Below are 12,747 nucleotides of genomic sequence, written 5' to 3' on the forward strand. Positions count from 1 at the left end.
CGTTTCTGACCTACTACTTTTTACCAGTTCCATCAATTGGCAGTACAAATATTCCAAGGTGAAAAGTCAAAAAATATGCACTGCTGGTGTAGTGGTATCATGCAAGATTCCCATTCTTGCGACCTGGGTTCGATTCCCGGGCAGTGCAGGTCTCATATACAACATGAGATACCTGGCTTTCGGGTCAGTTTTTAATCCGTTTGGCATATTACAGACAAAGGTAATAGTGAAAGTGTAGGATCACACAACATTTCCGACCTACTAATTTTCACCAGTTCCATCAATTGGCAGTACAAATATTCCAAGGTGAAAAGTAAAAATATGCACTGCTGGTGTAGTGGCATCATGCAAGATTCCCATTCTTGCGACCTGGGTTCGATTCCCGGGCAGTGCAGGTCTCATATAAAACACCAGGTAGTTGGCTTTCAGGTCAGTGTCCCAACTGTTGTTTGGCATTTTACAGACAAAGGTAATAGTTAAAGTGCAGGATCACACAACATTTCCGACCTACTAATTTTCACCAGTTCCATCAATTGGCAGTACAAATATTCCAAGTTGAAAAGTCAAAAATATGCACTGCTGGTGTAGTGGTATCATGCAAGATTCCCATTCTTGCGACCTGGGTTCGATTCCCGGGCAGTGCAGGTCGCGTATACAACATGAGATACCTGGCTTTCGGGTCAGTTTTTAATCCGTTTGGCATATTAGAGCCAAAGGTAATAGTGAAAGTGTAGGATCACACAACGTTTGTGACCTACTACTTTTTACCAGTTCCATCAATTGGCAGTACAAATATTCCAAGGTGAAAAGTCCAAAATATGCACTGCTGGTGTAGTGGTATCATGCAAGATTCCCATTCTTGCGACCTGGGTTCGATTCCCGGGCAGTGCAGGTCTTATATGAAACACCAGGTAGTTGGCTTTCAGGTCAGTATCCCATCTGTTTTTTGGCATTTTATGGACAAAGGTAATAGTTAAAGTGCAGGATCACACAACATTTCCGACCTACTAATTTTCACCAGTTCCATCAATTGGCAGTACAAATATTCCAAGGTGAGAAGTCAAAAATATGCACTGCTGGTGTAGTGGTATCATGCAAGATTCCCATTCTTGCGACCTGGGTTCGATTCCCGGGCAGTGCAGGTCGCGTATACAACATGAGATACCTGGCTTTCGGGTCAGTTTTTAATCCGTTTGGCATATTAGAGCCAAAGGTAATAGTGAAAGTGTAGGATCACACAACGTTTGTGACCTACTACTTTTTACCAGTTCCATCAATTGGCAGTACAAATATTCCAAGGTGAAAAGTCCAAAATATGCACTGCTGGTGTAGTGGTATCATGCAAGATTCCCATTCTTGCGACCTGGGTTCGATTCCCGGGCAGTGCAGGTCTTATATGAAACACCAGGTAGTTGGCTTTCAGGTCAGTATCCCATCTGTTTTTTGGCATTTTATGGACAAAGGTAATAGTTAAAGTGCAGGATCACACAACATTTCCGACCTACTAATTTTCACCAGTTCCATCAATTGGCAGTACAAATATTCCAAGGTGAGAAGTCAAAAATATGCACTGCTGGTGTAGTGGTATCATGCAAGATTCCCATTCTTGCGACCTGGGTTCGATTCCCGGGCAGTGCAAGTCGCATATACAACATGAGATACCTGGCTTTCAGGTCAGTTTTTAAACCTTTTGGCATATTACAGACAAAGGTAATAGTGAAAGTGTAGGATCACACAACGTTTCTGACCTACTACTTTTTACCAGTTCCATCAATTGGCAGTACAAATATTCCAAGGTGAAAAGTCAAAAATATGCACTGCTGGTGTAGTGGTATCATGCAAGATTCCCATTCTTGTGACCTGGGTTCGATTCCCGGGCAGTGCAGGTCTCATATGCAACACCAGGTAGTTGGCTTTCAGGTCAGTATCCCATCTGTTGTTTGGCATTTTACAGACAAAGGTGGTAGTTAAAGTGTAGGATCACACAACGTTACTGACCTACTAATTTTCACCAGTTCCATCAATTGGCAGTACAAATATTCCAAGTTGAAAAGTCAAAAGCATGCACTGCTGGTGTAGTTGTATCATGCAAGATTCCCATTCTTGCGACCTGGGTTTGATTCCCGGGCAGTGCAGGTCTCATATGAAACACCAGGTAGTTGGCTTTCAGGTCAGTATCCCATCTGTTGTTTGGCATTTTACAGACAAAGGTAATAGTTAAAGAGCAGGATCACACAACATTTCCGACCTACTAATTTTCACCAGTTCCATCAATTGACAGTACAAATATTCCAAGGTGAGAAGTCAAAAATATACACTACTGGTTTAGTGGTATCATGCAAGATTCCCATTCTTGCGACCTGGGTTCGATTCCCGGGCAGTGCAGGTCTCATATAAAACACCAGGTAGTTGGCTTTCAGGTCAGTGTCCCATTTGTTGTTTGGCATTTTACAGACAAAGGTAATAGTTAAAGTGCAGGATCACACAACATTTCTGACCTACTAATTTTCACCAGTTCCATCAATTGGCAGTACAAATATTCCAAGTTGAAAAGTCAAAAATATGCACTGCTGGTGTAGTGGTATCATGCAAGATTGCCATTCTTGCGACCTGGGTTCGATTCCCGGGCAGTGCAGGTCTCATATACAACATGAGATACCTGGCTTTCGGGTCAGTTTTTAATCCTTTTGGCATATTACAGACAACGGTAATAGTGAAAGTGTAGGATCACACAACATTTCCGACCTACTACTTTTTACCAGTTCCATCAATTGGCAGTACAAATATTCCAAGGTGAAAAGTCAAAAATATGCACTGCTGGTGTAGTGGTATCATGCAAGATTCCCATTCTTGCGACCTGGGTTCGATTCCCGGGCAGTGCAGGTCTCATATGCAACACCTGGTAGTTGGCTTTCAGGTCAGTATCCCATCTGTTGTTTGGCATTTTACAGACAAAGGTAATAGTTAAAGTGCAGGATCACACAACATTTCCGACCTACTAATTTTCACCAGTTCCATCAATTGGCAGTACAAATATTCCAAGGTGAAAAGTAAAAATATGCACTGCTGGTGTAGTGGCATCATGCAAGATTCCCATTCTTGCGACCTGGGTTCGATTCCCGGGCAGTGCAGGTCTCATATAAAATGCCAGGTAGTTGGCTTTCAGGTCAGTATCCCAACTGTTGTTTGGCATTTTACAGACAAAGGTAATAGTTAAAGTGCAGGATCACACAACATTTCCGACCCACTAATTTTCACCAGTTCCATCAATTGGCAGTACAAATATTCCAAGGTGAAAAGTAAAAATGTGCACTGCTGATGTAGTGGCATCATGCAAGATTCCCATTCTTGCGACCTGGGTTCGATTCCCGGGCAGTGCAGGTCTCATATGAAACACCAGGTAGTTGGCTTTCAGGTCAGTATCCCATCTGTTTTTTGGCATTTTATGGACAAAGGTAATAGTTAAAGTGCAGGATCACACAACATTTCCGACCTACTAATTTTCACCAGTTCCATCAATTGGCAGTACAAATATTCCAAGGTGAGAAGTCAAAAATATGCACTGCTGGTGTAGTGGTATCATGCAAGATTCCCATTCTTGCGACCTGGGTTCGATTCCCGGGCAGTGCAGGTCTCATATAAAACACCAGGTAGTTGGCTTTCAGGTCAGTGTCCCATTTGTTGTTTGGCATTTTACAGACAAAGGTAATAGTTAAAGTGCAGGATCACACAACATTTCCGACCTACTAATTTTCACCAGTTCCATCAATTGGCAGTACAAATATTCCAAGTTGAAAAGTCAAAAATGTGCACTGCTGGTGTAGTGGTATCATGCAAGATTGCCATTCTTGCGACCTGGGTTCGATTCCCGGGCAGTGCAGGTCTCATATACAACATGAGATCCCTGGCTTTCGGGTCAGTTTCGTAATCCGTTTGGCATATTACAGACAAAGGTAATAGTTAAAGTGTAGGATCACACAACGTTTCTGACCTACTACTCTTTACCAGTTCCATCAATTGGCAGTACAAATATTCCAAGGTGAAATATAAAAATATGCACTGCTGGTGTAGTGGCATCATGCAAGATTCCCATTCTTGCGACCTGGGTTCGATTCCCGGGCAGTGCAGGTCTCATATAAAACACCAGGTAGTTGGTTTCAGGTCAGTGTCCCAACTGTTATTTGGCATTTTACAGACAAAGGTAATAGTTAAAGTGCAGGATCACACAACATTTCCGACCCACTAATTTTCACCAGTTCCATCAATTGGCAGTACAAATATTCCAAGTTGAAAAGTCAAAAATATGCACTGCTGGTGTAGTGGTATCATGCAAGATTCCCATTCTTGCGACCTGGGTTCGATTCCCGGGCAGTGCAGGTCACATATACAACATGAGATACCTGGCTTTCGGGTCAGTTTTTAATCCGTTTGGCATATTAGAGACAAAGGTAATAGTGAAAGTGTAGGATCACACAACGTTTCTGACCTACTACTTTTTACCAGTTCCATCAATTGGCAGTACAAATATTCCAAGGTGAAAAGTCCAAAATATGCACTGCTGGTGTAGTGGTATCATGCAAGATTCCCATTCTTGCGACCTGGGTTCGATTCCCGGGCAGTGCAGGTCTTATATGAAACACCAGGTAGTTGGCTTTCAGGTCAGTATCCCATCTGTTTTTTGGCATTTTATGGACAAAGGTAATAGTTAAAGTGCAGGATCACACAACATTTCCGACCTACTAATTTTCACCAGTTCCATCAATTGGCAGTACAAATATTCCAAGGTGAGAAGTCAAAAATATGCACTGCTGGTGTAGTGGTATCATGCAAGATTCCCATTCTTGCGACCTGGGTTCGATTCCCGGGCAGTGCAAGTCGCATATACAACATGAGATACCTGGCTTTCAGGTCAGTTTTTAATCCTTTTGGCATATTACAGACAAAGGTAATAGTGAAAGTGTAGGATCACACAACGTTTGTGACCTACTACTTTTTACCAGTTCCATCAATTGGCAGTACAAATATTCCAAGGTGAAAAGTCCAAAATATGCACTGCTGGTGTAGTGGTATCATGCAAGATTCCCATTCTTGCGACCTGGGTTCGATTCCCGGGCAGTGCAGGTCTCATATGCAACACCAGGTAGTTGGCTTTCAGGTCAGTATCCCATCTGTTGTTTGGCATTTTACAGACAAAGGTGGTAGTTAAAGTGTAGGATCACACAACGTTACTGACCTACTAATTTTCACCAGTTCCATCAATTGGCAGTACAAATATTCCAAGGTGAGAAGTCAAAAATATGCACTGCTGGTGTAGTGGTATCATGCAAGATTCCCATTCTTGCGACCTGGGTTCGATTCCCGGGCAGTGCAAGTCGCATATACAACATGAGATACCTGGCTTTCAGGTCAGTTTTTAATCCTTTTGGCATATTACAGACAAAGGTAATAGTGAAAGTGTAGGATCACACAACGTTTGTGACCTACTACTTTTTACCAGTTCCATCAATTGGCAGTACAAATATTCCAAGGTGAAAAGTCCAAAATATGCACTGCTGGTGTAGTGGTATCATGCAAGATTCCCATTCTTGCGACCTGGGTTCGATTCCCGGGCAGTGCAGGTCTCATATGCAACACCAGGTAGTTGGCTTTCAGGTCAGTATCCCATCTGTTGTTTGGCATTTTACAGACAAAGGTGGTAGTTAAAGTGTAGGATCACACAACGTTACTGACCTACTAATTTTCATCAGTTCCATCAATTGGCAGTACAAATATTCCAAGTTGAAAAGTCAAAAGCATGCACTGCTGGTGTAGTTGTATCATGCAAGATTCCCATTCTTGCGACCTGGGTTTGATTCCCGGGCAGTGCAGGTCTCATATGAAACACCAGGTAGTTGGCTTTCAGGTCAGTATCCCATCTGTTGTTTGGCATTTTACAGACAAAGGTAATAGTTAAAGAGCAGGATCACACAACATTTCCGACCTACTAATTTTCACCAGTTCCATCAATTGACAGTACAAATATTCCAAGGTGAGAAGTCAAAAATATGCACTACTGGTTTAGTGGTATCATGCAAGATTCCCATTCTTGCGACCTGGGTTCGATTCCCAGGCAGTGCAGGTCTCATATAAAACACCAGGTAGTTGGCTTTCAGGTCAGTGTCCCATTTGTTGTTTGGCATTTTACAGACAAAGGTAATAGTTAAAGTGCAGGATCACACAACATATCCGACCTACTAATTTTCACCAGTTCCATCAATTGGCAGTACAAATATTCCAAGTTGAAAAGTCAAAAATATGCACTGCTGGTGTATTGGTATCATGCAAGATTGCCATTCTTGCGACCTGGGTTCGATTCCCGGGCAGTGCAGGTCTCATATACAACATGAGATACCTGGCTTTCGGGTCAGTTTTTAATCCTTTTGGCATATTAGAGACAAAGGTAATAGTGAAAGTGTAGGATCACACAACGTTTCTGACCTACTACTTTTTACCAGTTCCATCAATTGGCAGTACAAATATTCCAAGGTGAAAAGTAAAAATATGCATTGCTGGTGAAGTGGCATCATGCAAGATTCCCATTCTTGCGACCTGGGTTCGATTCCCGGGCAGTGCAGGTCTCATATAAAACACCAGGTAGTTGGCTTTCAGGTCAGTGTCCCAACTGTTGTTTGGCATTTTACAGACAAAGGTAATAGTTAAAGTGCAGGATCACACAACATTTCCGACCTACTAATTTTCACCAGTTCCATCAATTGGCAGTAGAAATATTCCAAGTTGAAAAGTCAAAAATATGCACTGCTGGTGTAGTGGTATCATGCACGATACCCATTCTTCCGACCTGGGTTCGATTCCCGGGCAGTGCAGGTCGCATATACAACATGAGATACCTGGCTTTCGGGTCAGTTTTTAATCCGTTTGGCATATTAGAGACAAAGGTAATAGTTAAAGTGTAGGATCACACAACGTTTCTGACCTACTACTTTTTACCAGTTCCATCAATTGGCAGTACAAATATTCCAAGGTGAAAAGTCAAAAAATATGCACTGCTGGTGTAGTGGTATCATGCAAGATTCCCATTCTTGCGACCTGGGTTCGATTCCCGGGCAGTGCAGGTCTCATATGCAACACCAGGTAGTTGGCTTTCAGGTCAGTATCCCATCTGTTGTTTGACATTTTACCGACAAAGGTAATAGTTAAAGTGCAAGATCACACAACATTTCCGACCTACTAATTTTCACCAGTTCCATCAATTGGCAGTACAAATATTCCAAGGTGAAAAGTAAAAATATGCACTGCTGGTGTAGTGGTATCATGCAAGATTCCCATTCTTGCGACCTGGGTTTGATTCCCGGGCAGTGCAGGTCTCATATGCAACGCCGGGTAGTTGGTTTTTAGGTCAGTATCCCATCTGTTGTTTGGCATCTTACAGACAAAGGTAATAGTTAAAGTGCAGGATCACACAACATTTCCGACCTACTAATTTTCACCAGTTCCATTAATTGGCAGTACAAATATTCCAAGGTGAAAAGTCCAAAATATGCACTGCTATTGTAGTGGTTTCATGCAAGATTCCCATTCTTGCGACCTGGGTTCGATTCCCGGGCAGTGCAGGTCTCATATACAACACCAGGTAGTTGGCTTTCAGGTCAGTGTCCCATCTGTTGTTTGGCATTTTACAGACAAAGGTAATAGTTAAAGTGCAGGATCACACAACATTTCCGACCTACTAATTTTCACCAGTTCCATCAATTGGCAGTACAAATATTCCAAGTTGAAAAGTCAAAAATATGCACTGCTGGTGTAGTGGTATCATGCAAGATTCCCATTCTTGCGACCTGGGTTCGATTCCCGGGCAGTGCAGGTCGCGTATACAACATGAGATACCTGGCTTTCGGGTCAGTTTTTAATCCGTTTGGCATATTAGAGCCAAAGGTAATAGTGAAAGTGTAGGATCACACAACGTTTGTGACCTACTACTTTTTACCAGTTCCATCAATTGGCAGTACAAATATTCCAAGGTGAAAAGTCCAAAATATGCACTGCTGGTGTAGTGGTATCATGCAAGATTCCCATTCTTGCGACCTGGGTTCGATTCCCGGGCAGTGCAGGTCTTATATGAAACACCAGGTAGTTGGCTTTCAGGTCAGTATCCCATCTGTTGTTTGGCATTTTACAGACAAAGGTGGTAGTTAAAGTGTAGGATCACACAACGTTACTGACCTACTAATTTTCATCAGTTCCATCAATTGGCAGTACAAATATTCCAAGTTGAAAAGTCAAAAGCATGCACTGCTGGTGTAGTTGTATCATGCAAGATTCCCATTCTTGCGACCTGGGTTTGATTCCCGGGCAGTGCAGGTCTCATATGAAACACCAGGTAGTTGGCTTTCAGGTCAGTATCCCATCTGTTGTTTGGCATTTTACAGACAAAGGTAATAGTTAAAGAGCAGGATCACACAACATTTCCGACCTACTAATTTTCACCAGTTCCATCAATTGACAGTACAAATATTCCAAGGTGAGAAGTCAAAAATATGCACTACTGGTTTAGTGGTATCATGCAAGATTCCCATTCTTGCGACCTGGGTTCGATTCCCAGGCAGTGCAGGTCTCATATAAAACACCAGGTAGTTGGCTTTCAGGTCAGTGTCCCATTTGTTGTTTGGCATTTTACAGACAAAGGTAATAGTTAAAGTGCAGGATCACACAACATTTCCGACCTACTAATTTTCACCAGTTCCATCAATTGGCAGTACAAATATTCCAAGTTGAAAAGTCAAAAATATGCACTGCTGGTGTATTGGTATCATGCAAGATTGCCATTCTTGCGACCTGGGTTCGATTCCCGGGCAGTGCAGGTCTCATATACAACATGAGATACCTGGCTTTCGGGTCAGTTTTTAATCCTTTTGGCATATTAGAGACAAAGGTAATAGTGAAAGTGTAGGATCACACAACGTTTCTGACCTACTACTTTTTACCAGTTCCATCAATTGGCAGTACAAATATTCCAAGGTGAAAAGTAAAAATATGCATTGCTGGTGAAGTGGCATCATGCAAGATTCCCATTCTTGCGACCTGGGTTCGATTCCCGGGCAGTGCAGGTCTCATATAAAACACCAGGTAGTTGGCTTTCAGGTCAGTGTCCCAACTGTTGTTTGGCATTTTACAGACAAAGGTAATAGTTAAAGTGCAGGATCACACAACATTTCCGACCTACTAATTTTCACCAGTTCCATCAATTGGCAGTAGAAATATTCCAAGTTGAAAAGTCAAAAATATGCACTGCTGGTGTAGTGGTATCATGCACGATACCCATTCTTCCGACCTGGGTTCGATTCCCGGGCAGTGCAGGTCGCATATACAACATGAGATACCTGGCTTTCGGGTCAGTTTTTAATCCGTTTGGCATATTAGAGACAAAGGTAATAGTTAAAGTGTAGGATCACACAACGTTTCTGACCTACTACTTTTTACCAGTTCCATCAATTGGCAGTACAAATATTCCAAGGTGAAAAGTCAAAAAATATGCACTGCTGGTGTAGTGGTATCATGCAAGATTCCCATTCTTGCGACCTGGGTTCGATTCCCGGGCAGTGCAGGTCTCATATGCAACACCAGGTAGTTGGCTTTCAGGTCAGTATCCCATCTGTTGTTTGACATTTTACCGACAAAGGTAATAGTTAAAGTGCAAGATCACACAACATTTCCGACCTACTAATTTTCACCAGTTCCATCAATTGGCAGTACAAATATTCCAAGGTGAAAAGTAAAAATATGCACTGCTGGTGTAGTGGTATCATGCAAGATTCCCATTCTTGCGACCTGGGTTTGATTCCCGGGCAGTGCAGGTCTCATATGCAACGCCGGGTAGTTGGTTTTTAGGTCAGTATCCCATCTGTTGTTTGGCATCTTACAGACAAAGGTAATAGTTAAAGTGCAGGATCACACAACATTTCCGACCTACTAATTTTCACCAGTTCCATTAATTGGCAGTACAAATATTCCAAGGTGAAAAGTCCAAAATATGCACTGCTATTGTAGTGGTTTCATGCAAGATTCCCATTCTTGCGACCTGGGTTCGATTCCCGGGCAGTGCAGGTCTCATATACAACACCAGGTAGTTGGCTTTCAGGTCAGTGTCCCATCTGTTGTTTGGCATTTTACAGACAAAGGTAATAGTTAAAGTGCAGGATCACACAACATTTCCGACCTACTAATTTTCACCAGTTCCATCAATTGGCAGTACAAATATTCCAAGTTGAAAAGTCAAAAATATGCACTGCTGGTGTAGTGGTATCATGCAAGATTCCCATTCTTGCGACCTGGGTTCGATTCCCGGGCATTGCAGGTCGCGTATACAACATGAGATACCTGGCTTTCGGGTCAGTTTTTAATCCGTTTGGCATATTAGAGACAAAGGTAATAGTGAAAGTGTAGGATCACACAACGTTTGTGACCTACTACTTTTTACCAGTTCCATCAATTGGCAGTACAAATATTCCAAGGTGAAAAGTCCAAAATATGCACTGCTGGTGTAGTGGTATCATGCAAGATTCCCATTCTTGCGACCTGGGTTCGATTCCCGGGCAGTGCAGGTCTTATATGAAACACCAGGTAGTTGGCTTTCAGGTCAGTATCCCATCTGTTTTTTGGCATTTTATGGACAAAGGTAATAGTTAAAGTGCAGGATCACACAACATTTCCGACCTACTAATTTTCACCAGTTCCATCAATTGGCAGTACAAATATTCCAAGGTGAGAAGTCAAAAATATGCACTGCTGGTGTAGTGGTATCATGCAAGATTCCCATTCTTGCGACCTGGGTTCGATTCCCGGGCAGTGCAAGTCGCATATACAACATGAGATACCTGGCTTTCAGGTCAGTTTTTAAACCTTTTGGCATATTACAGACAAAGGTAATAGTGAAAGTGTAGGATCACACAACGTTTCTGACCTACTACTTTTTACCAGTTCCATCAATTGGCAGTACAAATATTCCAAGGTGAAAAGTCAAAAATATGCACTGCTGGTGTAGTGGTATCATGCAAGATTCCCATTCTTGCGACCTGGGTTCGATTCCCGGGCAGTGCAGGTCTCATATGCAACACCAGGTAGTTGGCTTTCAGGTCAGTATCCCATCTGTTGTTTGGCATTTTACAGACAAAGGTGGTAGTTAAAGTGTAGGATCACACAACGTTACTGACCTACTAATTTTCACCAGTTCCATCAATTGGCAGTACAAATATTCCAAGTTGAAAAGACAAAAGCATGCACTGCTGGTGTAGTTGTATCATGCAAGATTCCCATTCTTGCGACCTGGGTTTGATTCCCGGGCAGTGCAGGTCTCATATGAAACACCAGGTAGTTGGCTTTCAGGTCAGTATCCCATCTGTTGTTTGGCATTTTACAGACAAAGGTAATAGTTAAAGAGCAGGATCACACAACATTTCCGACATACTAATTTTCACCAGTTCCATCAATTGACAGTACAAATATTCCAAGGTGAGAAGTCAAAAATATACACTACTGGTTTAGTGGTATCATGCAAGATTCCCATTCTTGCGACCTGGGTTCGATTCCCGGGCAGTGCAGGTCTCATATAAAACACCAGGTAGTTGGCTTTCAGGTCAGTGTCCCATTTGTTGTTTGGCATTTTACAGACAAAGGTAATAGTTAAAGTGCAGGATCACACAACATTTCTGACCTACTAATTTTCACCAGTTCCATCAATTGACAGTACAAATATTCCAAGTTGAAAAGTCAAAAATATGCACTGCTGGTGTAGTGGTATCATGCAAGATTGCCATTCTTGCGACCTGGGTTCGATTCCCGGGCAGTGCAGGTCTCATATACAACATGAGATACCTGGCTTTCGGGGCAGTTTTTAATCCTTTTGGCATATTACAGACAACGGTAATAGTGAAAGTGTAGGATCACACAACATTTCCGACCTACTACTTTTTACCAGTTCCATCAATTGGCAGTACAAATATTCCAAGGTGAAAAGTCAAAAATATGCACTGCTGGTGTAGTGGTATCATGCAAGATTCCCATTCTTGCGACCTGGGTTCGATTCCCGGGCAGTGCAGGTCTCATATGCAACACCTGGTAGTTGGCTTTCAGGTCAGTATCCCATCTGTTGTTTGGCATTTTACAGACAAAGGTAATAGTTAAAGTGCAGGATCACACAACATTTCCGACCTACTAATTTTCACCAGTTCCATCAATTGGCAGTACAAATATTCCAAGGTGAAAAGTAAAAATATGCACTGCTGGTGTAGTGGCATCATGCAAGATTCCCATTCTTGCGACCTGGGTTCGATTCCCGGGCAGTGCAGGTCTCATATAAAACACCAGGTAGTTGGCTTTCAGGTCAGTGTCCCAACTGTTGTTTGGCATTTTACAGACAAAGGAAATAGTTAAAGTGCAGGATCACACAACATTTCCGACCTACTAATTTTCACCAGTTCCATCAATTGGCAGTACAAATATTCCAAGTTGAAAAGTCAAAAATATGCACTGCTGGTGTAGTGGTATCATGCAAGATTCCCATTCTTCCGACCTGGGTTCGATTCCCGGGCAGTGCAGGTCGCATATACAACATGAGATACCTGGCTTTCGGGTCAGTTTTTAATCCGTTTGGCATATTACAGACAAAGGTAATAGTTAAAGTGTAGGATCACACAACGTTTCTGACCTACTACTTTTTACCAGTTCCATCAATTGGCAGTACAAATATTCCAA

The 12,747-nt window shown here is 42.3% G+C and overlaps 42 non-coding genes across 42 annotated transcripts; all 42 read left to right on the forward strand.

The window, feature by feature from the left end:
* Positions 1–77: 77 nt before the first annotated feature.
* On the forward strand, positions 78–148 carry trnag-ccc (transfer RNA glycine (anticodon CCC)). The gene has a single exon. It is a non-coding gene; the product is annotated as a tRNA-Gly (tRNA).
* A 175-nt stretch (positions 149–323) lies between these two features.
* On the forward strand, positions 324–394 carry trnag-ccc (transfer RNA glycine (anticodon CCC)). Its single transcript has one exon. It is a non-coding gene; the product is annotated as a tRNA-Gly (tRNA).
* A 179-nt stretch (positions 395–573) lies between these two features.
* On the forward strand, positions 574–644 carry trnag-ccc (transfer RNA glycine (anticodon CCC)). The gene has a single exon. It is a non-coding gene; the product is annotated as a tRNA-Gly (tRNA).
* A 176-nt stretch (positions 645–820) lies between these two features.
* trnag-ccc (transfer RNA glycine (anticodon CCC)) lies at positions 821–891 on the forward strand. The gene has a single exon. It is a non-coding gene; the product is annotated as a tRNA-Gly (tRNA).
* Positions 892–1,070: 179 nt separating this feature from the next.
* Positions 1,071–1,141, forward strand: trnag-ccc (transfer RNA glycine (anticodon CCC)). The gene has a single exon. It is a non-coding gene; the product is annotated as a tRNA-Gly (tRNA).
* A 176-nt stretch (positions 1,142–1,317) lies between these two features.
* Positions 1,318–1,388, forward strand: trnag-ccc (transfer RNA glycine (anticodon CCC)). The gene has a single exon. It is a non-coding gene; the product is annotated as a tRNA-Gly (tRNA).
* Positions 1,389–1,567: 179 nt separating this feature from the next.
* On the forward strand, positions 1,568–1,638 carry trnag-ccc (transfer RNA glycine (anticodon CCC)). The gene has a single exon. It is a non-coding gene; the product is annotated as a tRNA-Gly (tRNA).
* Positions 1,639–1,814: 176 nt separating this feature from the next.
* On the forward strand, positions 1,815–1,885 carry trnag-ccc (transfer RNA glycine (anticodon CCC)). Its single transcript has one exon. It is a non-coding gene; the product is annotated as a tRNA-Gly (tRNA).
* A 179-nt stretch (positions 1,886–2,064) lies between these two features.
* On the forward strand, positions 2,065–2,135 carry trnag-ccc (transfer RNA glycine (anticodon CCC)). The gene has a single exon. It is a non-coding gene; the product is annotated as a tRNA-Gly (tRNA).
* Positions 2,136–2,811: 676 nt separating this feature from the next.
* Positions 2,812–2,882, forward strand: trnag-ccc (transfer RNA glycine (anticodon CCC)). The gene has a single exon. It is a non-coding gene; the product is annotated as a tRNA-Gly (tRNA).
* A 178-nt stretch (positions 2,883–3,060) lies between these two features.
* On the forward strand, positions 3,061–3,131 carry trnag-ccc (transfer RNA glycine (anticodon CCC)). The gene has a single exon. It is a non-coding gene; the product is annotated as a tRNA-Gly (tRNA).
* Positions 3,132–3,309: 178 nt separating this feature from the next.
* trnag-ccc (transfer RNA glycine (anticodon CCC)) lies at positions 3,310–3,380 on the forward strand. The gene has a single exon. It is a non-coding gene; the product is annotated as a tRNA-Gly (tRNA).
* Positions 3,381–3,559: 179 nt separating this feature from the next.
* On the forward strand, positions 3,560–3,630 carry trnag-ccc (transfer RNA glycine (anticodon CCC)). The gene has a single exon. It is a non-coding gene; the product is annotated as a tRNA-Gly (tRNA).
* A 426-nt stretch (positions 3,631–4,056) lies between these two features.
* trnag-ccc (transfer RNA glycine (anticodon CCC)) lies at positions 4,057–4,127 on the forward strand. The gene has a single exon. It is a non-coding gene; the product is annotated as a tRNA-Gly (tRNA).
* A 178-nt stretch (positions 4,128–4,305) lies between these two features.
* Positions 4,306–4,376, forward strand: trnag-ccc (transfer RNA glycine (anticodon CCC)). The gene has a single exon. It is a non-coding gene; the product is annotated as a tRNA-Gly (tRNA).
* Positions 4,377–4,552: 176 nt separating this feature from the next.
* trnag-ccc (transfer RNA glycine (anticodon CCC)) lies at positions 4,553–4,623 on the forward strand. Its single transcript has one exon. It is a non-coding gene; the product is annotated as a tRNA-Gly (tRNA).
* A 179-nt stretch (positions 4,624–4,802) lies between these two features.
* Positions 4,803–4,873, forward strand: trnag-ccc (transfer RNA glycine (anticodon CCC)). The gene has a single exon. It is a non-coding gene; the product is annotated as a tRNA-Gly (tRNA).
* A 176-nt stretch (positions 4,874–5,049) lies between these two features.
* trnag-ccc (transfer RNA glycine (anticodon CCC)) lies at positions 5,050–5,120 on the forward strand. The gene has a single exon. It is a non-coding gene; the product is annotated as a tRNA-Gly (tRNA).
* Positions 5,121–5,299: 179 nt separating this feature from the next.
* trnag-ccc (transfer RNA glycine (anticodon CCC)) lies at positions 5,300–5,370 on the forward strand. Its single transcript has one exon. It is a non-coding gene; the product is annotated as a tRNA-Gly (tRNA).
* Positions 5,371–5,546: 176 nt separating this feature from the next.
* trnag-ccc (transfer RNA glycine (anticodon CCC)) lies at positions 5,547–5,617 on the forward strand. Its single transcript has one exon. It is a non-coding gene; the product is annotated as a tRNA-Gly (tRNA).
* A 179-nt stretch (positions 5,618–5,796) lies between these two features.
* Positions 5,797–5,867, forward strand: trnag-ccc (transfer RNA glycine (anticodon CCC)). Its single transcript has one exon. It is a non-coding gene; the product is annotated as a tRNA-Gly (tRNA).
* A 179-nt stretch (positions 5,868–6,046) lies between these two features.
* On the forward strand, positions 6,047–6,117 carry trnag-ccc (transfer RNA glycine (anticodon CCC)). Its single transcript has one exon. It is a non-coding gene; the product is annotated as a tRNA-Gly (tRNA).
* Positions 6,118–6,542: 425 nt separating this feature from the next.
* trnag-ccc (transfer RNA glycine (anticodon CCC)) lies at positions 6,543–6,613 on the forward strand. Its single transcript has one exon. It is a non-coding gene; the product is annotated as a tRNA-Gly (tRNA).
* A 427-nt stretch (positions 6,614–7,040) lies between these two features.
* trnag-ccc (transfer RNA glycine (anticodon CCC)) lies at positions 7,041–7,111 on the forward strand. Its single transcript has one exon. It is a non-coding gene; the product is annotated as a tRNA-Gly (tRNA).
* Positions 7,112–7,289: 178 nt separating this feature from the next.
* trnag-ccc (transfer RNA glycine (anticodon CCC)) lies at positions 7,290–7,360 on the forward strand. The gene has a single exon. It is a non-coding gene; the product is annotated as a tRNA-Gly (tRNA).
* Positions 7,361–7,539: 179 nt separating this feature from the next.
* Positions 7,540–7,610, forward strand: trnag-ccc (transfer RNA glycine (anticodon CCC)). The gene has a single exon. It is a non-coding gene; the product is annotated as a tRNA-Gly (tRNA).
* A 179-nt stretch (positions 7,611–7,789) lies between these two features.
* trnag-ccc (transfer RNA glycine (anticodon CCC)) lies at positions 7,790–7,860 on the forward strand. Its single transcript has one exon. It is a non-coding gene; the product is annotated as a tRNA-Gly (tRNA).
* A 176-nt stretch (positions 7,861–8,036) lies between these two features.
* Positions 8,037–8,107, forward strand: trnag-ccc (transfer RNA glycine (anticodon CCC)). Its single transcript has one exon. It is a non-coding gene; the product is annotated as a tRNA-Gly (tRNA).
* A 179-nt stretch (positions 8,108–8,286) lies between these two features.
* Positions 8,287–8,357, forward strand: trnag-ccc (transfer RNA glycine (anticodon CCC)). Its single transcript has one exon. It is a non-coding gene; the product is annotated as a tRNA-Gly (tRNA).
* A 179-nt stretch (positions 8,358–8,536) lies between these two features.
* On the forward strand, positions 8,537–8,607 carry trnag-ccc (transfer RNA glycine (anticodon CCC)). Its single transcript has one exon. It is a non-coding gene; the product is annotated as a tRNA-Gly (tRNA).
* A 425-nt stretch (positions 8,608–9,032) lies between these two features.
* trnag-ccc (transfer RNA glycine (anticodon CCC)) lies at positions 9,033–9,103 on the forward strand. Its single transcript has one exon. It is a non-coding gene; the product is annotated as a tRNA-Gly (tRNA).
* A 427-nt stretch (positions 9,104–9,530) lies between these two features.
* Positions 9,531–9,601, forward strand: trnag-ccc (transfer RNA glycine (anticodon CCC)). The gene has a single exon. It is a non-coding gene; the product is annotated as a tRNA-Gly (tRNA).
* Positions 9,602–9,779: 178 nt separating this feature from the next.
* Positions 9,780–9,850, forward strand: trnag-ccc (transfer RNA glycine (anticodon CCC)). Its single transcript has one exon. It is a non-coding gene; the product is annotated as a tRNA-Gly (tRNA).
* Positions 9,851–10,029: 179 nt separating this feature from the next.
* Positions 10,030–10,100, forward strand: trnag-ccc (transfer RNA glycine (anticodon CCC)). The gene has a single exon. It is a non-coding gene; the product is annotated as a tRNA-Gly (tRNA).
* Positions 10,101–10,279: 179 nt separating this feature from the next.
* trnag-ccc (transfer RNA glycine (anticodon CCC)) lies at positions 10,280–10,350 on the forward strand. Its single transcript has one exon. It is a non-coding gene; the product is annotated as a tRNA-Gly (tRNA).
* Positions 10,351–10,526: 176 nt separating this feature from the next.
* On the forward strand, positions 10,527–10,597 carry trnag-ccc (transfer RNA glycine (anticodon CCC)). Its single transcript has one exon. It is a non-coding gene; the product is annotated as a tRNA-Gly (tRNA).
* A 179-nt stretch (positions 10,598–10,776) lies between these two features.
* trnag-ccc (transfer RNA glycine (anticodon CCC)) lies at positions 10,777–10,847 on the forward strand. Its single transcript has one exon. It is a non-coding gene; the product is annotated as a tRNA-Gly (tRNA).
* A 176-nt stretch (positions 10,848–11,023) lies between these two features.
* trnag-ccc (transfer RNA glycine (anticodon CCC)) lies at positions 11,024–11,094 on the forward strand. Its single transcript has one exon. It is a non-coding gene; the product is annotated as a tRNA-Gly (tRNA).
* Positions 11,095–11,273: 179 nt separating this feature from the next.
* On the forward strand, positions 11,274–11,344 carry trnag-ccc (transfer RNA glycine (anticodon CCC)). Its single transcript has one exon. It is a non-coding gene; the product is annotated as a tRNA-Gly (tRNA).
* Positions 11,345–12,020: 676 nt separating this feature from the next.
* On the forward strand, positions 12,021–12,091 carry trnag-ccc (transfer RNA glycine (anticodon CCC)). Its single transcript has one exon. It is a non-coding gene; the product is annotated as a tRNA-Gly (tRNA).
* A 178-nt stretch (positions 12,092–12,269) lies between these two features.
* On the forward strand, positions 12,270–12,340 carry trnag-ccc (transfer RNA glycine (anticodon CCC)). The gene has a single exon. It is a non-coding gene; the product is annotated as a tRNA-Gly (tRNA).
* Positions 12,341–12,519: 179 nt separating this feature from the next.
* trnag-ccc (transfer RNA glycine (anticodon CCC)) lies at positions 12,520–12,590 on the forward strand. The gene has a single exon. It is a non-coding gene; the product is annotated as a tRNA-Gly (tRNA).
* The last annotated feature ends 157 nt before the right edge of the window (positions 12,591–12,747 follow it).

Source organism: Brienomyrus brachyistius, chromosome 5 (genome assembly GCF_023856365.1).
Source record: "Brienomyrus brachyistius isolate T26 chromosome 5, BBRACH_0.4, whole genome shotgun sequence".
Classification (NCBI taxonomy): Eukaryota; Metazoa; Chordata; class Actinopteri; order Osteoglossiformes; family Mormyridae; genus Brienomyrus; species Brienomyrus brachyistius.